Below are 26751 nucleotides of genomic sequence, written 5' to 3' on the forward strand. Positions count from 1 at the left end.
CATTTTTATTCCCAGGAGGGTAACAGCTCCTTCTCCCTCTTTTACCCCAACAGACTAAAGCCATGGATTAAGAGGGCCACCTTGTGAGCAGTTTATGCATGAGAATAAAGAGAGCACAATCTTAAATTGCCAAAATTTCTGGGTTCCAAAAACCAATCAACATCAGGACAAAAAAGAGCCAGCTTGGAGACTCTGGCCATCAGAAAGGAATAGAGAGACCTTGAAGGGAGCAACTCTTTTTCTTCTAGAAAAGAGAATTCCTTGACATCAGCTGCTCTACTCTTGTGCTGTCTTAGTGGATGGGGACTTTCACTTTTCTCCTCTTTCAGGGAAGCTGAGTGATACAGGGATAGCATTTTTTGTGTGAGAGAACCTTCATTAACCACAAAAAAGCCAAATTGTTGTTTCCCTAATTTTACAAACAGAATAATTTGTTTTCTTCTTCTCCAGTGAAACTATGTGTTCCTATTTCTCACAGTGAAAAAAGAGTCAGGCCTCCAGGGAGGCCTGTAACCATTACACTCAGGTAGTGTCTTTTTTTTTTTTTTAATATTTATTTATTTATGCGTACAAGAACTAGGGTACAAGCCAGAGGTGTGTGTGTGTGTGGGGGTGAGATGACTCACCGGAGACAGAGTGGGGAACAGAACAGGCGGGTCTACTGAAATACACTGCTGAAGGGAGCAGTGGGCAAGACAGGAGAGGTCTGCTGCGCCATGTGGGTAGTTCCCTGATCGGGGATTGAACTCATGCTGCAGTGGATGTGGATAGCTTCATATGTTGTACCTTAACCCCTTGCTCCACCAGAGAGGCTGTAGGCAGTGTCATTTGATGGTGGTAGGATTTGATAAAATTTCCCAATAATTTGACAAATTTCTTCTTATATTAAATTTAAACAACATGTATTGTCATTTTTTAATCAGACTTATGACTTTATTATTATTGTAATAGAAAAAAATTTCTGTCATTTTCAGTTAATGGAATCTATCTTATCTCTTTGATAAGTTCCTACATTGGATCCATGAGCTCATAGTGTCCACTATATGGCAAACGTACTTCCAACTGGGGAGAAAATCGCTTTGTTCATACCTGATGCCAATTGACCAGGGGTCCAGGAAGGATGGATTTAGCACTGATTACTGAAGAAAAGGGTTGATCAGGCCATTTATAAGCAAAGTGGAAGGAATAGTCATCTTCCCACATTTAAGATAACTATACTCATAAATTAGCAAATAAAATGAATTATAACAGGATCTAATATATATCCCTAATGATTAATCACATAAGTCAGTAAAGATTGACATGTCTGTTTTGGACTACATCTTGAGTAGTTTCACCAAATTTCTTTTTTTTTAAAAGGATTTTATTTATTTTTGCATAGAACTGGAGAGCAGGCCAAGGTGGGTGGGTGAGAGGATTCACCAGAGACAGTGTGGGGAGCAGAACAGGCTATTTACTAAAATACCCTTCTGTGGGACATTGGGGGAGACAGGAGAGGTCTGCGGCACCATGTGGGTTAGGTCCCTGGCCAGGAATAGAACTCAGGCCATCGTGGTGATAGAGCTGAGAATTAATCCCTAAACAACCAGGGAAGCCCTACCAAAATTCTTTTTTAGGAATGAAAGTCAGTTCATGGAAGTATGTTGTATTTTTCCTTTAGAGTAGGTCATGCATATTTCTTATAGTAAATGACAGCCATTTCTTATAATAAATGGATATTTAGCACTTTAGCATTCATATAAAAGAAATCACCTAATAGTAATTGGAAACTATACACTTTTGTCCCAATTATTTGTTAATTACTGTGGAACAATGAGAAAATGGCTTTTAATTATAAAATGATATGTATTAAAAATGTATATAAAATAGGGCCTCCCTGGTGGCGCAGCAGTTGAGCGCTGGGCTGCAAAACTGCCTGCAGCCTCTGCAGCGCCAGTTCGATCCCTGGCCTCTGGGCGAGGGTCCCACATGGCGCGCAGACCTCCCCTGCCACCCGCTGTTCCCCTCAGCAGTGTACTTCGTCTGTATGCCTGTTCTGCTCCCCGTTCTGGCTCTGGTGAATTCTCTCACCCTCCCGACTTCTGACTGTACCCAGTGCTTGTATAAATAAATAAATAATTAAATCTTAAAAAAAATTATGGATTAAAAAAAGTATATATTTTATTAAAATATAAATATATATTAAAAGGTCCCTAAGTCACCTTTGAGTTCTGTAATTCCAGTGGAATACAGATAAGAATGACAAAGTAACAACAGACTTTCCTTCAGAGTGTGACAAATCTGATTTTTCTTCTCGATTTTAGTTCAAATGGAAATACTTTGTCATAACATTTCATTGCTTTAAGATCAGTTCTTATCTGGCAGTAAATAAGGAGTATCAAGATATATACAAAATATCTACTAATGTACCCATCTCCTCATTTGTCACTGGCTCATTGCCCACCCCCCTATCTCACACACACACCACACACACACACACACACACATATGTGTGTGTGTGTGTGTATGTGTGAGTCTTTTCCATTTCCTTTTTGGATCTAACTGGTATCATTTCACAATTAAAAGCCCAGAATGTCTTCATATACCCTTTGTAGAACAAGATGAAACCTTCTTCATGGAAATTGCTAGAAAGGTATTTCATGAAATAGCTTCATGAAGGAGCACTGGCCAATGAAGGTCCAGGATTCTGAGTTCCCAGGAGGCACCTGAAGTTAAGAAAAGCTCAGCACTGGGGGAGAGAGAAATGTGGCATGTAAGATTTGCTAAAGGTACACCCAGTGTTTTTCAAGTTTCCTTCAAGTGAGCAATGAGTGAGCATTATTAAGCATCTCTTCTTTTGCTCCCTGTGCCCATTGGTCTTCTAGGTATTAGAAAAGGAGGATGCAAAACAATTCCAAAAAGGTATAATTGTGTAAATTGACCATCTTATTAATTAGTAATCTTGGGTTTTATATCCTTCTCAAACAGTTTAGAATAAGTATAATACCAAACAGTAAATTTCCCTACTCTTATGGAGCAAAGTGAACATTAGACAAAGTTGTCATTGTAACAGTAATTTTATATACAAAAATGTGTTAAGTTCTTTATGTATGCATGAAATCATTGTAGATATATGTGAATGTATATAATATGCCTACTTAAATATATATAGCTTATTAAAATGTGTATATACTTTTTTTAACCTCCATACCAAGAAAAATCTTACACAGTATAGTGTACTAATCCTAAACATAAAGTCTGATAATTTTTCACATGTGTATGCCCTGCATAATCATCAGATTAAGATATATAATATTACAGTTCATGATAGAGCTTTGTTTCTTACTAGTGGGCTCTATTCATTGTAAATTTTAGGGGAGTCAACTTTATTCTTAACCCTCTGTCCTCTCAGAGTATTTTAAAAAGCATAAAACCCTGAAATATTTTAAGAAAACATCTTCTACTTAGCATTTGTAAATATTGTAAAGTAGAATTCTAGAGTTTAGATCAAAATCTTGCAGTCTCTTCCTATGACTCTAGACAAAGTATCCCTGTTGTGTCTCAGTTTTGTAATCTTTAAAATAAAATAATAAGCCTTAGTCTACATATCTTACAGGAAAATTGTAATACTCAAATGATGAAATGCACATGGTCCATTTTAAATTGCAAAGGACTATAAACAACACTATTGCTCTTTTATGACACAAACCACTTTGGAAAATTTCAAATTATTCTGAGTCATTCCCAAAAGAAATAGCTTCTATTTCTTGATTGGGAAACCATTGAGGTTTTTTACCTAATAATTGACTGTTTATACTCATTTGCCCTATGCAATTTCATCCTGTTAACAAGTATCTTCCTTCTAAATTATTTCCCTTAAGACATTTATGCTTTTCTGACTTTCCTGCTACAGCAGTGATTATCTGTGACATATTAGAAGAATATTTTACTGTAGTTAAAAGACCAAGATTATTGAGTCTCTTTCAGAGGTGTCACTCAGAAAGAATCAGCAAATATTTTGCTATACATGAAAATCTTGAGAAATGCAAAGTTAATCATAAATGTCACTCACTTTTTCAAGCTTAAAGTTTTAAACAGATAACACCTGAAATATGAAAAAGGTTTCTTGAGGCATGCCATGTATAGTGATTTTAGACAAATCTTTATTTGAAATATGCACCCATGGACAATTACCTCCCATGGAAAATTTTGAGACTTTATTTTCAAGCATTCCTGCTTTCCTTTTTTCCTTGTACACTACATCTGTTGAGGTAGCAGGCTAAACTTTCCACATTGCTTCAATGTGTCTTTTGAAAAATCTAAATATGGAGCATAGCACTTCTGTATGAAAAGGTGTGTATTAATAACATCCAAATCAAATATTTTGTTCCTCATTCAACATTTGACTTTCTTTTTTTTCCCCTGAGAGACACGCGAACAGGAGGTTGAAAAGTGTGCTATTTTGAGGTCTAGACAATTCTTATAGCAAAGGTTTATTTTCATATTGTAGTGTAAACAAAAATAAGTTGGGTGTTTATCTTTCTACCCCAGCAAAAATGCATCCCTCTGCAAAGGGAAATCCAGACATACTCAACAACTTGGTCAGCATAGAATTTGAAAAACGCTTAATGAAAACCATACAAAGAAGCAGGAGACTGCATAGACTTTGACAGTGGTGGAAGTAAAATTCCCGTAGATACAGGGGCCTCCCTGGTGGCTCAGGGGTTAAAGTCTCTTCCGGCCTGAGTTCAATTCCTGGCCAGGGAGCTAACCTACATGGTACAGCAGACTTCTCCTGTCCGGCCTTCTGCTCCCCTCAGCAGTGTATTTCAGTATACCAGTCTGTTCTGCTCCCCACTCTGCCCCTGGTGAATGCTCTTACTCCCCTCTCCCCTGCACCTCTGGCCTAAACCCTAGTTCTTGTAGGCATTAATAAATAAATCTTAAAAAAGAAATTCCTGTAGATACAAGTGTCAGGTGACCTGAGTCTGAATGCTAATGTCTCCACTTACTAAATTGACCAAGACACTAAAAATATCTGAGGCATACTTTTCTCATATCGTGGATGTCAGTATGTTTCCCTCCATAGTAAGAGAACACCAAATAAAGGTGGCTCAAAGAGTATTGTTTTTCCCCACATAACAAGAACTCTGAAGGAATGAATCTTAAAGTTAGTTGCCTTGCTTCTGTTCTCCATTTTTCATTGTGCTTAGTGTTGAGCTTGGTGGCTCAACACCAAGCTCACCAAAATGGCTGAGCCAGCCCTATGTAATCACATCCTCTCAAAGAAACAGGAACAATAGTTACACCTTCATAGTGGCCATCTTTCTTATTATTTCAGGGACAAGAATCATTTTCAGAATTCCAAAGAGGATTTGGTCATATGGCCATTCCTAGGCACAAGGAAGGCTAGGAAAGAGACTGTCATTACAGGGGAAAGAGACTGCCATTAAAGTATCTGTTTACCACAAACATCCAAAATCAGATCACACATTGAATCATTTAGGCTAGTGTGTACAAAAGTATAAATACATTAAAATGTGTCTTGTTCACACGGGACTTTGGAATTAAAATTACATTCATCCCAAGATCAAGTTGGGGGCTATTGGAAGTCATATAAAAATAATAAAAAAGCATAAATAAAAATAATATACAATCAGATTAGATTTTCCTCTGATCCAAGATCTAGTTTCAATAGTTATCTGACAGATCTATTATCTTCCACATGAGCCTGTTTATATGCATGTTACCTGCCTGATCCCTGAAGCCATCTGCACTTTTAACTCACTGCAAATGTCTACCAATTATTTTGATAGAATTTATCAATTATTATGAAATAAGAAAGAAGCAACTTATTTTTGAACTTCAAGTTTCTCATGTGTAAAATGTCAGAATTACCAGTTTTATGAAATTTATCAGAGGAATACCTTAGATTGGTTTTGTAAAGGCAGACATTGAGAACCAGATTCTTGTGCCAAGGCTTTATAGAAAGAATGCTACAATTCAAGGGAATACAAAGCATGGGTATGACAGGGGAAAATAAGTAAACCGAAGATATGGTCTCAGCTGGAGACCAATTTCAGCCAGAGTCTGATGCTATGGAAAATTTAAGGACCATGAAGCATCCAGAGCTGGTTCCACTCTGGAGCAAAACCACTGGCTTGTGTACCTTTATCAGCTGGTCGACCATCAGCTGTGGGTAGGAGGAAGAGGGAGAGTGAGCAGTGTGTTACCTGCTGAGTAAATTGGCTCCCCCTTGACAGAGGTCAAGTATCTATTAACGAATAGCATAGCAAAATGGGGTGGTGTGTTGGACTGTAACGGGGATCTGGCTAGGGCATCAATAGTATCCACAATCACGATGAGGAATAAATACATTGATGTGTGTGAAGCATAAGCACGGTATTTGGAAAACAGAAAATAATCAATATTTCTGTAAAGCAATAAACAAATTAGGGAGGCTGCAAGGAAGAGTGGCCAGTGAGAATTACTATGACTTAACATTTGTTCTTTACTCTGAAAGTAATGGGGCGGGGAGACAGTCAAATTTGAAATAATTGAATGATATGATTCTATTTAAATATGGAAAAAGAAAATTTTAGTGACAATATGGAGAAATGTTTGAAGGTGGTATATTAGGAGCAGGGAGAATAATTAGAATAAATTGATGGAAATCTGAGAAAGAAAAGTGAGTCTAAACTAAGGTGACAGGGCCTCCCCAGTGGTGCAAGGAGTTAAGCATCAGCACTATGAAGCTATCCGCAGCTACTGCAGCACAAGTTCGATCCCTGGTGAGAGCGGTGACCCACATGGCGCAGCAGACCTCTCCTGTCTCGCCTGCTACTCCTCTCAACAGTGTATTTCAATCTGCTTGTTCTGCTCCCCACTCTGCCTCTGGTGAATTCTCTCACCCCCCTGAAACTCTGGCCTATACCCCAGTTCTTATATGCATAAATAAACATTTAAAAAAATAAACTAAGGTGACAACAAATACCCCCAAAAAAGGAAACATATCTAAACTTATAAGGACTACTTCCTCAAATACTCTGTTATATATGAGTAAAGGATGGCAAAATTATAATTAATAAGTTTAATAATACGGCACTTTGCTTTAATAGCTACTTTGGATAAAAGGATAATTTTCAGTTCTTATTATAGCAACTTCACCTTTGCTTATCAATCAGTGTTGATAGAATCAATTCAGTGTTGAAAAGTAATAAACACAGAGTTCTTTCCTTGAACTGAAAAACCTCTATCACTGTCAATTTTCCAAATAATTGAGGCACTGGACCAGTGAGGAGTTACACATTTTATAATTCACTGAGTTTGTTGGACTATTGACGAAATTCATCATTCTCTGGTATCTATAAAATGCATATCCACTCTCATCTAGGTAGTGGCAATTATAAAGATTGGTTATTTTTTGTTTGTTTTATTTTTAAATAAATCTATAACCTCAATTTTTGGAATTATTATTAAAACCCTCATCTCTAAGTTCTCACATTTGATATTTTCCCTTTATTACTGTGGAATGTTCAAACCTCTATTTACATGTATCCCCTTTCATCATAGTACTTATATGAAGACATCCCAATTTTGCCCAATATATTTGATCCTAGTAATTCTTTAACTATGAATCTAAAATACACAATTTTGAGGCCTGTGTGGCTCCAAACATGTAAAATTTGAGTCAATTTTTGAAAATTTCAAATTTTATACATGAATTTCCTCCTTCAGCCATTTCCTGGGTCAAGTATTTGATGTCGACTTTATACCCAACCTACAAACCAAGTGTGTGGGGTAGGGGTTGGGGTGGGGGCAGCACTGGCATTCAGTCATTACCTGTACTTTTGGCAATCTAATGTATAAAAGGAAAGGAAAATGCCTTTTTCTTATAGGAATGTAATTGAACACAGAAAATGAAAATAAGTAGCAGAAAATTTGTTCTGAAAAATAACTGCTTTCTCTAAGTTTGTTGGCTAAGTCAAGAAGGCATTGGGGTGTTTTGTGGAAATTTTAATTGTTTTACATGTTAGTTTCATAAAATTAGATCAACTGAAATATTCAAATCTCCTGTTAGTATTTTATTGGTTTGAATTTTTGTTAGAGTTTTTTTTTTTTTTTTTTGGTATCAGGATAAATCTATTTCCTCATAGGAGAACTAGTATTTATTGATATCAACTGCATTTCTCAACCAAAACTGGCTCTCCACAAGTAGTTTTCAATATCTTTACTGCACTGTTCTTAGAATTTAAGTCATGTAGACATTCAATTCATGAAGGATTTACTGAACAATGCCATGACTCAGAGTCTTTGCGAGGTGCTACCAAGGTGAAAATATGGAGGAAAAACATGATCTGCTCTCAGCATCCCAACATTTATTATTTGTGACAAATACACAAAACAGACACGAACAGGGGGTAAGACCATTGGAAATGCAGCTGGTGCTGGAAGGATTAAGCTAATGTTCATAATCCCTTGGGGGAATTTAGCAGATGCTTATCACATATAAGTGATAGGGTTTTCAAGTAAGGTTTAGAAGGTAGAGATAGAATAAGAGAGCAAATAAAGTTTAATAAATAGCATGAGAAAAAATATAAAAAATGTATAAAGAGTACACAAAACAGGTATAAAATGCCTAGGCATTTGCTCTTATTTATTTACTTTTGGGTTGCTGCTGTTCTGAATGAGAAAATATGAGACATTCATAAACATATATATGATATTATTATATGATAGCACCTGAACAAATAAATAAAGTTGTGTTTATTGCCTGGATATTTGCTTACTTACAGACACGAAAGTGGCTCAGATTTCATGGGTATAAGGTAATTACTATGGTATTACTGTTATTAATATCCCAACCCTTTTATTCTCTTGAAAGAATACTATTAAAACATATCCAAAAAGTAATCACTTCTTGTAAAGAGCATTCAGGTAGGACAATGAACCAATGATATATTGACTTCCTTCAGTGACCACCACGCCAGACTTCTAACCTATAGAACTCTAAGATTATAAATGTATAAGTTTTTAAGCAACTGGTTTGTGGTAATTTGTTACCTCTACCACAGGAAATGTCTACAATGACAAGTGTGATATAGCTAGCATTTTGCAAAAGACCTAAGTGGATGCCCTCTGTAAGTGGGAGATCAGTGAAAGTTTCCTTGTGGGAACCTCTCTGGTGACCTAGGGGTTAAGTTTCAGGACTATCACCACAACCACCTGAGTTTAATCACTGGCCAGGGAGTTAACCCACATATGAGGAAGCAGAACTTTCCTGTCTCGCCTGCTGCTTCCCTCAGCAGTGTATTTCAGTAGATCCACCTGTTCTGCTCCCCACTCTGTCTCTGGTGAATCCACTCACCCCCCACACCTCTAGCCTATACCCCAGTTCTCCTATGCATAAAGATAAATATATAAAGTATGAAAAAAAAGAGAAAGCTTCCTTGTGTATCTTGCATAAGGTGAGGCATTTCCAGGACAGAGAAGGCCAGTTTAGTTTCAGGGTGGTGGGGGGGGAAGGGGAGGGTGTGTGCATGTTTGGAAGCAAGAGCAAAAAGGAGCAAAATGAGAAACCAGAAATAAAAAAAGTAGCCTGTATAATGCAAGTGCCTTTTTCTTTAAAATGATAAAAAACACTTGCTAAATAAAATGTGCACTATTTAATATGTGAGCATTGCTTAGTTGTGAAACAATTGATAACCAAGTATAAAGGCATAGTTACAATTCCTAGCATGTAACTATGCCTTTATACTTGATTACCCAATGAAGCACTTTAATCTATTATAACTTTCTTGAAAAAAAATGAAAGCAGACCTAACTTCTTTTTCTCTGTAATATATGTGGGTTATATGTTTTTTCTTCTATTTTGATATATGAAAAATTTATTCATTCAACAATACCAGAGCTGTGATTATAGATACACAACCAAGTGTTCATAGACAAGACAGGATGATATTGAAAATAAGCAGCGATTACAAAATGACAACAATATATACTCCTTTGTCTCTGTCTATGAAAATTATATCTTACTCATTAGAGATCATAAACCCTGTTAAGGCCAGACCCATAGCTCTATGGGTTTACACTAAATCTCTGGCATCTAGATCATGAAAAACACATTTATTGAAAATTGCTTTTGGGATAGGCATTAGTCTAGATATTCAAAATTTACTATGGAAAATTCACAGGTTTTTTTCTCCTCCAAGTGTGGAAGGACAAAAAAAAATATACAAAGGATCAATAAGAGGGGGAAATGCCAATTAATGACAAAAGTCATGATAGAAATTAAATAAAGTGGGTCAAAGAAGGTGACTTTGTGGAGGTAAAATTCGAGTTCAGTAGTAAAGTATGAAAAAGAACCAATCATTTAAGGGACAAAAGAGTTTGGAGATAGAGGTTGGGAGAGGGTGAGCATTGCCAAAGAGACCTAATAGCAATGCAAAATCTTTGGACTCTGGGGATTTAAAGAAACAGAAGAAGGGAAAAGTGTTTGCTGGAAACAGTGATTCGGAGAAATTGTGTGTCAGTGAAATCTACCTGTGATTATAATATACTTGATTTGACCAGTTGGTCTTTATCATACTAATGTCTGTTCAGAATTCTTATTTCAAGAAAAACTAATCTGAAATAGATATAAAAACACTCTTATTTATATATAATCATAGGTTGACTTGAATTAAGCATTTTTGTTATTATCATAAATTATTTAAGAAGTTTCTAATTTTGAAAGATGATTCCTATTACAAATGAGAATCACCATTTCTGAAACAGTGATCAAATAATTCCAAAGTCTGGAGGTAACAAAATTTTCCTAGGACAGAAAAGCAACTGAAAGATAATGAAGATGACATTTATTGTGTGTGCACTGAAGACTTATAATAAGACACTTTAGCTCTCATTTGAGTTCTCCTTTTTGCATTATTTTTGTTCATTAACGACTATAGAATAAGCATTGAATTTCACAAGTGTTTATGCTGCAGAGGAATGACGGACTCAGAATTACACCCAAACAATGAACTGGTCCACCACATTCAGGACACTGTACTGAGTTCATTTGAAGTATGTCTGCTTTATTGACTAACTGCTACATTTGATTTACTTTTCAAGGGTGAAGTGATCCTCATAGTTTATGCCTTTCTACCCTAATTTGCTAAGATCAGCTCTTAGCACCTGCAGGCCTAATTCCAGTGTGGATATTTGGATAACTTAATTGACAATCCTTTTCAGGGTATCTAGGAGACTCTGATGGCCATAGCATGTGTGAACTACCTTACCTTTGCACAATGGAGCATAATTCCAGTATGCCTGGCCTCCATTCTCATGGCTAGTAGCTTCCCATACACAGGCAGCAAGCTACCTCAGGTCTGGGATTAATTCTTACCTAATTCAAAGATATTTAAAAAATAAAACCATGGCAGGATGGAGTATTTCTTATGTGGAAACCCAGATCAATTAACTCAATGATTTTCCTTATTCCTATGACTAGACTTTGACTTTTTACTCAGTTCTAATACCAACAAGCTGTATGTGTTTGTTTCAATAAAGTATTAAACTCCTTGAACAAACTTCAGGCTCTCATGTGACTATCACACATTTATGAATATTAAAACTCCCAAGCTCTCCTTTTGATGATATTTTTCTAGTAAGTGATTTTTTTTTTTCACTAATACAATGAGGTCTACATGTAAGAACCTGTATAAGCAGTGTTTCCTAAGAGAATATTTTCACTCTGGGAAAACTAGCCTACTTTCTAGAAGTTCTTAGGTCATTTTCAGATGGATACTAAGATTGGAAATTATTTTCAACATAAAAGGAGAATATTATATTTGGCAAGGCCTAACCAATATACACAGGAAGTGGAAGGAAAATGTTAGCACAATTGGGAAGCTGCACCTGGAGTAGAAGTGCCTGTTACACCCTCTAAGAGTGGCCACAGCTGCTGCTTGAGTGACTTCAAAAAATGCAGGAAACAGAGGAGAGAGAATGACCTCATGTTCAGTCATGTCTCCAGGGAGGACCGTATCATATGGGATTGGTTCCAAACCACCTGAACAAACAGGCTCCAGATAGGTTTATATATATATGCAGCAAAATATAGGGGAAAATATTTAACACCAAGACTGTCAAAAGGAGAAAAAATTTATAAGAGGGATTTCCTAATGATAATATGTGAGAATAAATAAAGAGTTAGAGATGTTGGCTCAACAAAATGTATTGAACTCTATGGTGAAGGGATATATTACAAGAGAGATTTCATATGCTGCATTAGAGACTTCCCTCCTCTCTCCCCCTTTCTCTCCCTCTCTCTCTCCCTCCCTCCCTTCAGTTCTGGGTAGACTGGAATCCCTCAGGGACATAAGGAGATAAGCTAGTATGTAAAGACAATGGAAACATATTTATGCTGCTTTGAGCGAAATGTTCGTATTGAGCCCACTCCTGCCATATCAGCACTCAGTCTAAGGGGTGAAGACTGGACATGGGGTCAGGGGAGAGGTGGAAAGGGGTTTCTGACAGAAGAACAGCACCCATGAAGGCCAGGAGCATTTCATGTTCAGGAAAATGTAGCCAGCTCCGAGGGGCCAGATCTTCAAATACCAAAGGCCAAGTGTGGACGTAGTAAGTCAGGGTCTAAACTGACCTCCTTGATGGTTGGTCTAAAGGGACAGCTGAGGTCCCAGGACTCCTGTCCGGGTGTCCTCACAGTGAGACCCCATCACAAATGTAGCCAGAGTTCAGAGCTGAACACAAATCAGGGCCAGAAACTGGCAAGATGGTTTTGCACTTGAATCTTTCTCCCTTGGCTGCTCTGCTTTTGTTCCATAGATACAAGCAGAGGGACGAGCAGTATCTTTCTTAAAATAAACAGCAATGTGGACAATAAGAAGACTTTCCCCATAATCTCATTAATCACATCTCTTTCCATCTAATAAAGCTATAAGGTTGTCATATTTCAAAAATTTCAAAATGAAATATTTATCATTATTGTGTTTATATTTTACTTCCAAAATGCATTTATCTTCCAAAATCCCTTTCAAATGTTTATGAAATATTCTCCAAATGGAACAACAATCCACTTTTATTATTTGCCAAAAGTCTTTAAAACTTAATTAAAGTCAATGCATTGTCTATTTGTAAAGGTGAATTTGTTCATTATTTTTTTGTAGTCAAAATACACCTGCATACAACTCATCATACATGTGGATAAATATAAATCATCTTTATCTTATTTTTCTGTTTTCTTTGGTTATTCTTGGGATATGCCCTCAAATCATAACTATCAGCAGAGAAATAATGTGACAATCGCATTTACTCAGTTGTATTACCCAACTAACAGATAAATCACTTTTCTGTTAATAATAAAAAAATTCTTCACCATATTTTAGAAAGATGGCCAATAGAACAATCAAAAAATTGGATTTAATATCCCAGATCTGTTGTTGATTATGTGTGAATCTCAGCACTTATGTTCTAGTTCCCTCATCTATAAAAGGAGAACTTCTTCTAGATGATCTGAAAGATCCCTTCTAACACTAGACCTCCATAATTCTAAGCTCAGAGAACAATTTAGGGCCATTTACTTAGATACAGGTTGAGAGGAATAAAATATTACAGAAGAGAACAGATTTATCAACAATTTTCTATATTTTAAAGTTTGTCCAAGCAAGTCCTCAAAGCTTTTACATGTCACAGTAAGTTGCAAAAATGTGTTAGAGTTTTCTCTCAATTCTCACTTTTGTCTGAATGCCCATTGTACTTAAACTCAATATCATTAATTCTGCTTTTTATTGATTTGAATATGATCAAAACAATGCATTAAAGTCTGTAATAGAAATTTTAGTAGTGGATTTGAAGTAGTGTACACAGATTTTGATTTACAATGATAAACACCTGAAACTTGTATACTGTTATAATGCAAATGTTGCTTCAGTTAAAAAAATGATTTTCCCTTTAGTTTCAGAATAATTTTTTTTCATGGATAGCCTTGCAGTAATTTCCATTATTTTAAACATAAAAAACCCACATGCATTCATACACAAGAGTAAATAATATTTATATTAAACATGTATCTAAAAAACATTTCCATGTAAGAATGTGGATTTACCATATTATTTTAAATAGTGTGTATATGAATATTTTATGATTCCTTATACAGCTCACATAGTTAACATTTATGTGTGTGGCGAGAATTTTTAAGTTTTACTTGCTCAAAAATGTTCAGTATTTATCAGAGTATTATTAACGGACATCACCATGGTTTATATTAGATCCCCAGATTTTATTCAGCTTTTCTTTAGTAACTATAGAGTTCAGGTCTTCTTTATCTTGAAGCTATGCTGAGGGCATGATTCTTTTGTATATATATTCATTTATTTGTCTTTTTTTTCAATTTCAAAAGTATTTTTTAGAATCAATTAATTGAATGTAGAGAGAGAACCAATGGAGAAATTATTACTTGCTCATTAAGGGATATTTCAAACTCAAAAAAAAAAAAAAGGCTTTGTAACATGAAATATGTCCCTAAAGAAAGCATTCTTAAATCCTTACTCTCTAACCCAGAAATGGATTAGAACACAATTACCGAGGAGTGTGCTGGTGATGAAAGCATGCACATAGCCTCCTATCATTAACAGTCCCCAATAGGAATAATCGGAAAATGATCCAGCCTTTTGGCTGACATCATTTGTAATCGTGAACAATTTACTTTTGACACATTAAGAGCAAAAGGAAAGAAAGCCTGGACCCTAGTAAAGCAGTATCTGCCCAAATGAAGACTGTCTCAACGATAATATATATAAACACTTTTTTTTCTTTAATGGCACCTATTCCAACACACTCATGTTCTTTACCCAATTGTTTACTAACTTGGGCTCAAATCTCCTACTTTCACCAGACTACTCCTGACAGTTTTGCTAAAATGGCCTCTTCATGCTGGACATCTTGCTTTGGGGTTCATGAGTCTGCCATTCTCCTGCCTATCTCACCATTTTTGGGTTCTTGAACATATTTGAGAATTCAAGAAAATCATGAAACTTATAACTTTTATTACAGAAACTCCATTTTTCTTTCTTTTTCTTCCAAGCGTCAGGGACTTCTCCTCCTAGTACGGGGATGGGAAATGATGATGGAGGAAGAGTTAGAGCAACAGGAGGCATTTTTAACCTCTGCAAACAGTGCCCAGAATATTTAGGATACATAAGTGTTCTGTTTAGCCAATATCTCAGAATGACACTGGAATTTTCCAGATTCATGTCTTCTTACCCATTAGCCTGCAGCAGTTTTCCACACAGTTCTGAACAGACTCATTAAGTTTCACCTCCTACGAAACAACTATCACTGACTGAAATCTCTCATGCTATTCTTGTTAACATCTTTAACCCTGGTGCACAATGGCCTATATGTAAAATACAGCCAAATTATATCTTTATAGATGGAAAATTATCCCAAGGAAGAAAGTATGTTTTTATGTTTTAAGAACACAGGGCAAATATTATGGACACTGAAGAATGTTCTCTTTCTGGTCACATCTGTTACCTACACTTCCACTAAATCTTGTTAGCTGTGTTTCACTTGAATGGATTTACATATACCCATTCATAAGTGAATTCTACATGCCAAAGCCACTTTTAAAATCTTTTTCACAATCGGAGCATACATGTTGATATATGTTTGGTTTAGCCGTTTTTCTGTCTTCACACTGGTCTGCCTCATGAGAAGAAAAGCAGAAAAGGTGGGAAAAGAGAATACTATAAAAGGTAAAGATCAATAAACACCACAAAGCTATAAGGTTGTCATATTTGAAAAATTTCAAAATGAAATATTTATCCTGTGTTTGTATTTCACTTCCAAAATGCATCTATCTTCCAAAATCCCTTTCAAATGTCTATGAAATATTCTCCAAATGGAACAATGATCCACTTTTATTATTTGCCAACAGTCTTTAAACAAAACTGGCATTACTTATGCAATTTGTTTTAAAAGTAGGAAATTAAATTTTCTTCTTAATGTTTTCAGTATAATTCCATTCCATGTTAAAATTGTCATCCTTTTGCATTCATTAAACAAATGCATGATTATATGTTGGAAAAGATTGGTCTCATTAGCTAGGAAAAGTTTCCCTATTATGACCTCCTACAGGTTCAGAGAAGGAAACATGCCTTTTAGAAAGGAACTGTGTTTCAGTCTCCTAAATTTAAGAGGAAACTATGGAATCCTTTAGTCACTAGCAGTCTGGGCACCCAAATAAACAAAAGCTTCATTTTGATCACTATTAAAAGATAATGTTGCTCAGTGTCAGAAGGCACTTTTTGAGACTAACAAATATTTTCAGAAATAACTCCAACTGATTTCCATCTTGAAAAACAATCAAATTGCAAAATGGTAACAATCTCCATAGATGGTCTAGCATGACTGCTGTTAAATGACTTTTTTTTTCTTATGTAAACATTGGTGATGGCTCCATTGGTAGACTTGCCTTGACAATTGATCATAAAAAGATGCTTACTCTTGGCAAGGGAAGAGGTAAAACATCTGGTTTAATAGATGTTGATATATAAGAAGGGATATCAATCACCTTCAGATTAGATTGTTTGGATTTGATGCTAAGTGGGAATTTGCAGATCTGATTATTAGAATGAGAAAGCAATTCTTTATAATGGCCACAGGGATAAACATCATTTGGATCTTAGAGCAAAAGCCAAAGTTCTAACCATGTGTAATTGTTCAGAATCAATCCACTTCCATCAAAGTCAGAGGAAAGTTTGTCATCCTTTCCCTTCAAATGATTCCCAGACTGATAAATATGACTTTTCAAATGCAGTGGTCTTTCTTGCTCTCATATCTAGTGGTAAATTCAAAAGGAGTTTGCATTTGGAGATAACCTTTACAGGTCCCTCAAAGGCAATTAGCTACTTTGACACCAATCTGTAAATTAACATTCAAGACATCCATGCAAAAGAATCAGAAGGGTGTATTAATTGTGATAATTTGAAATATTACAGTAGGTAAATGCAGAGAGGTGACAGGTTGAAACTCATAGAAACTATCTTCATTTTGTTCTTTTGCTGTATTTTATTTTGCTTTCCATATGTGTAAGTGTATCAGAATACTTCAAAATAAGTAAAAGTAGTTATTTTCAAAAGACATATTTAAGAATTACAAAATCTTCACTTACAAAAATTTCCCTAATTGTTTTTTTGAGATAAATGAGCAAACTTTTCTCAATAATTTAGATTCATGTTTTACTTTTTACCTAATATATTAGTATTATTATAGGCTAGCACTTTAGAAATAATCCCAGGTTTTAAAAGTATGACTATATATTTCATAGAATTCAAACCCCTTGTAGTTTCAGCAGGTTACAGAATTTTTTATAAGTCAATCTATATAGTCATCTGTTGCTCAATAACAGGGATACAGTATGAAAAAAGAGTCCTTAGGTGATTTCATCATTGTGTGAATGTCACAGTGTATAATATAGGCTATTCTTTGATTACAGAATGTTACTGTATCACATTCTATAGACAATTACATCATGATGGTATTTATGTATCTAAACATATCTATGCACAGACAAGTTACTTCAAAAATGCAGTATAGGGCCTCCCTGGTGGCCCAAGGGGTTAAGACCCAACCTGTGAAGCTATCCCCAGCCACTGCAGCAAGAGTTTGATCCTTGGCCAGAGAGCTACCTACGTGGTACAGCAGACCTCTCCTGTCTCACCTGCTGCTCCCCTCAGCAGTGTACTTCAGTCAATCTGCCTGTTCTGTTCCCCACTCTGTCTCTGGTGAATCCTCTCACACATACACCCCCCCACACACACCTCTGGACTGTACCCCAGTTCTTGTATGTGTAAATAAATAAATCTTCAAAAATAAATAAATGAATAAAAATGAAGTATAAAAGTAAAAAAATTGGGGTTCCTGTATAGCATATTTACCTTGAATGGAGCTTACAGCACTGGAAGTTGCTCTGATGAATTGGTGAGTGAGTGTAAATAAATGTGAAGGTCTAGAACATTACACTGCTGTACACTTTATGAACACTGTATGTTCAGGCTTCTCTACAGTTATGAAAGCTTGTCTTTGTTTAATAATAAATGAACCTTAGCTTACTGTAACATTTTTACTTTATAAATTGTATGTTTACAACTTTTTGACTCTTTCATAGTAACAGCTTAACACAAACATGCTGTACAATGGTTAAAAAAAATTTCATTAGTATCCTTATTCAATAAGTTTTTTTCTTCTTATTTATTAAAAAAAAAAACAAAAAACTGTGACACAGACACACACATTAGCCTAAGTCTGCACAGAGTGGGGATCATCGATGTATCTGTCCTTTTCTCCATTTTCTGAGGGTCTTTGGGGGCAATAACTTACATGGAGCTGTCATCTCCTATGGTAACATACCTTTTTTTTTTTTTTAAGATTTATTTATTTATGCATACAAGAGCTGGGGGGTAGGCCAGAGGTGCAGGGGGTGAAAGGATTCCCCAGAGACAGAGTGGGGAGCAGAACAGGCAGACTGACTGAAATACACTGCTGAGGGGAGCAGTGGGCCAGTCAGGAGAGGTCTGCTGTGCCATGTGGTATCTCCCTGGCTGGGGATCAAATTTGTACTGCAGAGGCTGCTGATAGCTTCATAGTGCTGAGATTTAATCCCTTGTTCCACCAGGGAGGCTTGGTAACACACCTTCTGGAAAACATTCTGAGGTTCTTCCTGAGGAAGACTAGCTCTTTTAAGAAATACATTCATGGTGGCTTGCTTTTCTTTCTTTTTTCTTCATAGATTTCATTGTAGGTGGATAGTTTTTGCCCTAATGGTTATAATTCACTGGAACTAATCTTTGAACAACAAAATATATCATAAATATGGTATCATGGTGTGGTTGATCTGGGCCTTAATTTTGCATGTCACCTACTAATTGGTTGTGTGACAGCAAAGGAAACAATTCATCACAATGTGGGTTGAATTTTTTTAAAAAAAGAGGTAATAGTATCTTATATTTTTATATAATATATAATAGCAAATTATATTTCTTTGGGAATTAAATGTGGTTTGAAATATTCTGTGAAAGACATAAAGATAAAAGGTTAAAAGAATGCAGAATATATATTTTTTCAAGTTGTAGTACTCAAAATTCTAAGGTTTTGGGTGAGCTCTTCAGGGATTTCTATGTGATATTGAAGACGCAGGAAAAAGGATTCCTCAACCAAATTCAACCAAAACATCGCAGTATCTGTTTCATATTTGTGGGTTTTAAGTAAAAGTTCGGTCCAAAAAGAACATCTGTTAATTTGAAAAATAAAAAAAAAAAAGCCACTTAAGTAAAAAAGAAAATAGTAATTGAACTATGAATTTTAAAATGCATGTTTTAGTCAGAAGTTTGGAAATTACAAGGCATATGACCTCACAAAAATTTATCCAATTTATCTAAAAATGGATCTCTTGGGCCTCCCCGGTGGAGCAGCGGATTGAGCGCAGCGCTGTGAAGCTGTCCACAGTCTGTGCAGTGCTGGTTCAATTCCCGGCAGGCCAGGGAAGGGGCAGATGGCGGGGCAGATCTCTCCTGTCTCGCTCACTGCTCCCCTCAGCAGTGTACTTCGGTCCGTCTGCCAGTTCTGTTCCCTATTCTGTCTCTGGTGAATCCTCTCACCCTCCTGCACCTCTGGGCTGTACTCCAGGTCTTGTATAAACATAAATAAATCTTTAAAAAAATAAAAAAATGGCTTTTTCCTCAAGTAAATAATGTCAATTTGGTTAGTTCAGAATGAAATTTGTCCTAATTTTAAAGGGTCTTGCTATCACCCACAGTTTTAGGCTCAATTTTTTTTGCTCACTTTTTTGTCTACATGTCTGGCATTTTTTGCTTTGTCTCAAATAAGTCTGCATTTCTGAAGCTCCATGTAAAGTGAAATATATACACAAACATCTCATAGTAGAGTGAAGGATTTTAATCTTATCCCAACAACACAAAAAAACTTTGTAAAATATTACTTCTGGGAGAAAGCCTTTAAGAAAGAATAAAAAATATTTTGTAGACTATATTAACTAATGCAAGGAAGCTTATTTTAATGAAAGCACTAAGAAGCCAATTCATTCATGTCAAAGTAGTTCCTTTATTCAATGAGTGATATTTGCTGATACAGATTTTATACTTAATCTTATGAAGCAGGGTCAGCAGGAATTTTGTCATAACAAGTTATCTAATGATGTTGAGCTCTATAAAACACAAATGTGTTTAGACAACCATTTTTTCAATTTGCTTTATCTATTAATAAAATCCATGGCACTTCCCAATAGAGAACAGTTTATTCTTCTCTAGCTGATGGTACTGAATTTTGTCACAAATTTGAGAAAAATACTTTAAAAAAAACAGTAAAGTTGATAATTACCAGAAAGAACATCTCGAGATGTTTTCATTCGAATTGATCATTTGGCAAATAGCAAAATTAGTAATCACAAACATTGAGTACTTATTATGTACTAGTCACTATGTTAAACGATTTACATGGATTATCTCATTTAATCCTCATAACATCTCTGTCAGGTGGATATTAATGCTATCATTTTACAGATGAAGAATCAAATTGGAAGCAGTTTAATAACCAATCTCCCATCTAAGAAGAGATGGAAACAGGGTTTTAGCTCAATAACTGCTTTCAGAGCCTGCACAAGAACTCCTCTGACATTTAATTGTTTTATATCCAACAACTTGACATAGCAGGATATGTTGCATCAGGAATTCATTTTATCCAACATCAGGGAGTTACACTTCTCAAAATTAGATGTCTCATGGGTTAAGGACTGCAATTTCTCTCTTGCCATTATGAGCTATTGGTAATGACTGAAAGTTTGTTGGGAAAAGTTGTTCCTGCAACCAGTCAGAGCACTAGAGAGCTAAGAGATGTAGCTTCAATAGACTAGATTGTCATTTCAGAGAGTTGATTTCATTACAGTGGGATGTCATGTTATGCCTGCAGCTTACAAAATATTTCATGTATGAATGATTATACAGATGGAGGCCACTTGATCTGTGTCTCTCCAGTAAAGGGGAGCAACGTATTCAAAGAAAAGTAGGGCTACATTGAGCAGCGATTGTCAGTGTGTAAGTGTGAGTTCATATGTATGTTTGAGTCTCTGTGTGTGTGTGAATGCATATGAAAATGAGAGTGTAAGCAGATGCGTGAAAGTGAGCGAGATTGTGTGAGTGTGTGAAATTTAATATGTGCACATGATCCACATGATTCTATGTGTTCTTAAGGCCATAATGAATTTTAAATCTAATTCAATTTCTTTTTTTGGATTTGACTATTCAGGTACTCAGAATTAGATTTTTGTTTCATTTTTGGTAATTGTACACTAATGTGAGTTATATTTCATGAAATGTTGTCATGTTCTGTTTACAAATTTAGGATGTTTTTCTGAGCTTGAGAATTTACATAGCACAATCAAATAAGCCCTACCTAGCCACAGATGTTCCAGTGCTTTACATGTATAAACTTAATACATTTCTCTAACAACCCTGTTGGGTGGATACTAGTAGTATCCCATTTTACAAATAAGGAAACTGAGACACACAAAGAAAATTAAGTTGTCTAATTTTCAAGAGCTAAGATTTGAAGTTATGATTAAGATCACTGTAATTAACTTCTTTACTTAAAATGTGATATACATGCAGTAAGGTACAATGCAGCAACAAAATGAGTGATCTATAACTTACACTGAAAAATACAATGCATCTCACAAACAACATAAAGAGACCAGATAAAATAATACATGCAGTATAATTCAACTTCTCTGCAGGACTAAAGTCAGGTAATATTAGAGATCAAATGATAATTACATTTTAGTTACTCAATAGAAAAAGGAATGAGGAAAGCTATCATATTCTAGTTAAACATTCTGTTTTTAATCTGGGGGCTGGTTCTTTTTAAGACTTTAACTTTTTAGACTAGTATTAGATTCACAGAAAAATTGAGTGGAAGGTACAGATATTTCTTATACATGCCTTATCCCCCCATACACACTCATATTCTCCCCAGTTATCAAGATGTTGTTTACTCTATGGCCTAGATAAATGCATCATTTCACATATCAATTTTTATTGTACCACATAGCATATTATCAATGCCCTAATCATCCTCTGTGTTCCATTTTTGTATCCCTCCTCCTCTTCAACTCTTGGAAATTTGCTGATCTTTTTACTATTTCTATAATTTTGCCTTTTCCATTGTGGTATACAGTTGGACTTATATAAAGAATAGTTTTTTCAATTTGACTTTTTTCACTTAGTAATATGAATTTTAATGCCCATCCATGTTTTTTCATGACTTGATAGCTAATTTCTCTTTATACTGACGAAAAATCCACTATGTGGATGTAACATTTTATTTATCCATTCAAAGATTAAAGAAATCTTGGTTGATTCTAATTTTTGGCAATTATAAATAAAACTTCTCGAAACAACCTATGCAGGGTTTTGTGTGGACATGTTCAACTTATTTGGATATAAATCAACAGTTGGATTACTGGATTATTTGGTAAATCCATGTTTAGCTTTATAAAAAATTGCCAACCTTTATTCCAAAAGGGCAAACTATTTTGCAGTTCTACCAGAAATGAATGAGAATTCCTGTTGTCCCACATCCATGCCAGCATATTTCATGTTGTCAGTTTGCCTGTCCTAACAGGTGTATAGTGGCATCTCATTATTTAAATTTTTATTTCCATGGTGAAATATGAGGTCATCCATCTTTTTATGTGCTTATTTGCTATCTACATATTTGTTGAAGAGTCTGTCAAAGAACGTGCCCATTTTTAAATAGGGTTGTTGATTATTTATTGTTGAGTTTTAAGAGCTTTTCGTATATTTTGGATAAAAGTACTTTGTCAGTGTTGTCTTTTGCAAATAGTGTCTCTCCGTTTATCACTTGTCTTCTAATTCTCTTTATATTATCGTTCACAAAGCAGAGTTTCTAATTTTACTGAAATTTAGCTTATCAATTATTTATCTCATAGATTGTGCTTTAGGTGCTGTGTTTAAAAAGGCATCACCATACTTAAGGTCTCTATTTTTTTCCTATTTTATCTTTCATAAGTTTTGGAAACTGTAGTTTATATTAGCTATATGATCTGTTTTATTTTTGGTGAAGCATGTAGGTCTGTCTAGATTTACTTTTTGGCAAGTGAATGTCATGTTGTTCCAGTACCATTTGTTGAAAAAACAAACTTTGTTCATTTCCTATATCTCTTTGTCAAAGATCAGTTGACTATATTTGTATGGTCTATTCTGGGAGTCCTATTCTTTTCCACTGATATATTTGTCAATCTTTTCACCAGTATCCCACTGTTTCAATACTGTAGCTTTAAGGTAGATATTGAATTCACTTATAATAATCAGTATTGTGTTGGTTATTCTGTTTTTTGCTTCTCCATATTCATGTTAGAAAGATTTGTCAATGAAATAAATTGCTGGGAATTTGTTTGGGTATTACATTGAATCTATAAACCAAGTAGATAAGACCTGGCAATACTGACAACAGTTGTGTTTTCTATCCATGAATATGAGATCTCTCTCTTCTCTTTAGTTCTTTGATTTTTGTTGGAATATTATAATTTGCATATTTAGATATTTCAATTTTTGTTAGGTTTGTACCAAATATTTTATGTTGGGAGGGAGCTAAAGTCAATGCTAATGTGAATTTTATTTCAATTCCCACTAGCTCATTTTTTTATATCAATGAGGCAATTGAGTTTTGCACATCAACCTTATATCCTTCAACCTTGCTATAGTAGCTTATTATGTCAGGAATTTTCTATTACTTCAGATTTTAAACTTATATGGCCATGTATTTTCAAATAATATCTTTATTTCTTTATTCACAATCTACATAGTTCTTATATCATTTCATTAGAACTTCCAGTGTGATGTTGAAAGGCATGGTAAGAAGATTTATCTTTGCTTTATAGTTGATAAGTGGGAAAGTTTTGAGATTTTCATCATAAAATCTGATGCTAGCTGTAGGTTATTTGTAGATTATTTTTTTTTACCAAGTTGAAGATCTCCCCTACTCCTAGTTTACTTAAATCCGTTATCACTTTTGGATGTAGGATACTTTTCTGTGTCTAAAAATACTACCATGTGATCTTTATTCTTTAGTCAGTTGATGTAATGGATTACATTAATTTGATTTTCAAATGTTAAACCAACCTCACATGACTGTTAGATCCCATTTGGTCAATATTTCAAACTGTTTTATAGATGGTTGAATTCAATTATGTAATGTTTTATTGAGCATTCTTTTATCTATTTATATGATATTGGTAGTTTTCATGTAAGGTCTTTGTCTGGTTTTGATATAAAGGTAATGTTAGTCTCACAGATTGAGTTAGGAAGCATTCCAATTACTTTCATGCCCTGAAAGAGACTATAGGGTAATATACACTGATATGAAAAGATATTTATAAGTAATCAGATTTTTTTAAAAGTAGGGTCATGGGGAAGTAAAGGCATTGTGTATGTTATGGCCCCATTTGTCATTCACTAATATCCCACTATCCCACTAAATATATGTTGATGGAAAGATATTGAGAGAAATTGCTAACTTGACACAGGATTAAACTTCACCCGGATGGTCTCACTCATAGCAGGAATCTAGAAAACTTAAATAAGGGACCAGGAAAATGAATAACTATAAGAAAGTGAAAATCAAAATCAACAAAAAACTATGAACCAGAGACACTTTTAGGGGGGCGGGGGGGGAGGGGGGGATTGGGGTCAGAATGGGGGGGCTGCAATTGTATGGGGAATATAAAAATAAAATTTATTATTTAAAAAAAATAAATAAACTTCACCCCACCAACAAGAGGGACGGATGTAAGATTGAAAAGCAGCAGTAAAGAGAGAGAGAATGGAGTCCTGCTCCATCCCTAGTCATTAGCTTCCTGTTCTGAGAGGGGACAATGGGAGAAAAGGATGTGATGCAACGAGATGGGCATGGGAGGTGGTTAAAGATTATACTTCAGACTCCTGAGCAGCATGTGATACTCTTGTATTGTTTATCTGCTGGAATCACCTTGCATCTCAGGAAATCTCAATTTTATAGGGCCTTGTGACCCCAAACTGATTCTCTCAATTCTGTGTCCATGTTGCCAAGTAATTTCTTTTCTAATATCCTGACAATATTCTCTTTACTTTCTCCACCTTCCTATGTACTCTGATGAATTTTAGAGTTCAAATTTGTAATCTTTTCTCCTTGTGACTTGTAATTAGTTCCATATGTGTAAAATGGGGCTACCCCTTATCAACTTTAACATCTTGATCTCTATTATATAAACAACTCACTGGAAATGGTGGCAAATATAATCCAATACCGGTATCCAACTGGGCAAATAAGAATGAATCAGTTTCTGTTTCTGAATCTGATCAATGTTTTTTGAGTCTAAATTTATGTTTTTTGAGTCTAAATTTATTGGATAGAATGACCCATCTAACCCACGTGACTAGCATCAAATATATATATATATATATATATATATATATATATATATTTCAGTTTTAAAATTTCACAGTGTGAGTCCATTTAATATCCTCTCAGGTTTCATGTTATATCAGTCAAATGGCTGAAACAACATTTCATGAGAGTATTCTTTCAACTGAGAACATCTGTAATGGACTGTAACATCTTTTTTTCCCCAAAGAGCTCATATTAAGCTTATGAGATATCCACAATTCTCTTCAATATCTGTAAGATATTTCTATATTATCTAACAGCTATCATGTATACTTCCAATTTTAGTAACAATTTGCATAAAAATTTTCCTCAATACCAGTTCCTAGTTGTTTCTGGTTTTCCATAAATAAGAAAAAATATTATGTGATGGTTTCTTTGCATTTATCTCACTGATTCATTCTTTACTTCATTTATGAGCCCAACTTTGTTCAGACAAGTGTCATTTAGTGAATAGACAACTTTATCTACATCCATTTTTATTTGTTGACTGTTCTGGTTGTCTTATGGACTTATTCTTAGAATAAAGTCTAGCTTTGGAGTCAGCTATTTTTCTCTTATTGCCTGCCTTGGAAAATTTCATTTGTTAGTTCTCAGTGTTAGATTCCTCATTCTCAATTTAGAGAAAAATTTCTACTGTGCAATGTTGTTTTAATGATTAGAAATTATTTTCTTAACAGGTAGGAATGATAGGGATAATAATAATATAACAATAGGAATCAATAGCAGAAATTATCACCAGTAGTATCACCACAATCACACCATTATTATCATTATTTTTGAAAACAAATTATTAATTATATTATAAATACAAAAGGCCTTGATTCCATGAAAAAAAATGATGCAAAAGAGAGTGATTTGATGTTAGATTTCTAGAAATGAATTCCCTATCATATCCAGATGTTCAAGAACACTTATCTGAGGCTTACTATAACTCCCTAGAATAAGAGTTAGGTAATATTGAATAAAATTCCAGAATTAACCAAAATATATTGATATTGCACTGAAAATAGGAACAATATAATTTGAAAACATACCGCTATCTGATTAACTTTAAAATTTCATTAACTTTAAAATTTTAAAGTTAATGAAATTTTAAAATTTTCATAAAAAATCATCTCTCTGAAAAACTGTGTTCAGTTTCTGTTAAGATGGTTTTTGTGATTTGAGAACAATCCTTAAAACAACAATGAAAGATAAGATTTGATTATTCCTTTAACTGCAAAATGAACATGAAAATACTATTCAGTAAAT

Source organism: Talpa europaea (genome assembly GCF_964194135.1).
Source record: "Talpa europaea genome assembly, chromosome: 8".
In the NCBI taxonomy this organism is placed as follows: Eukaryota; Metazoa; Chordata; class Mammalia; order Eulipotyphla; family Talpidae; genus Talpa; species Talpa europaea.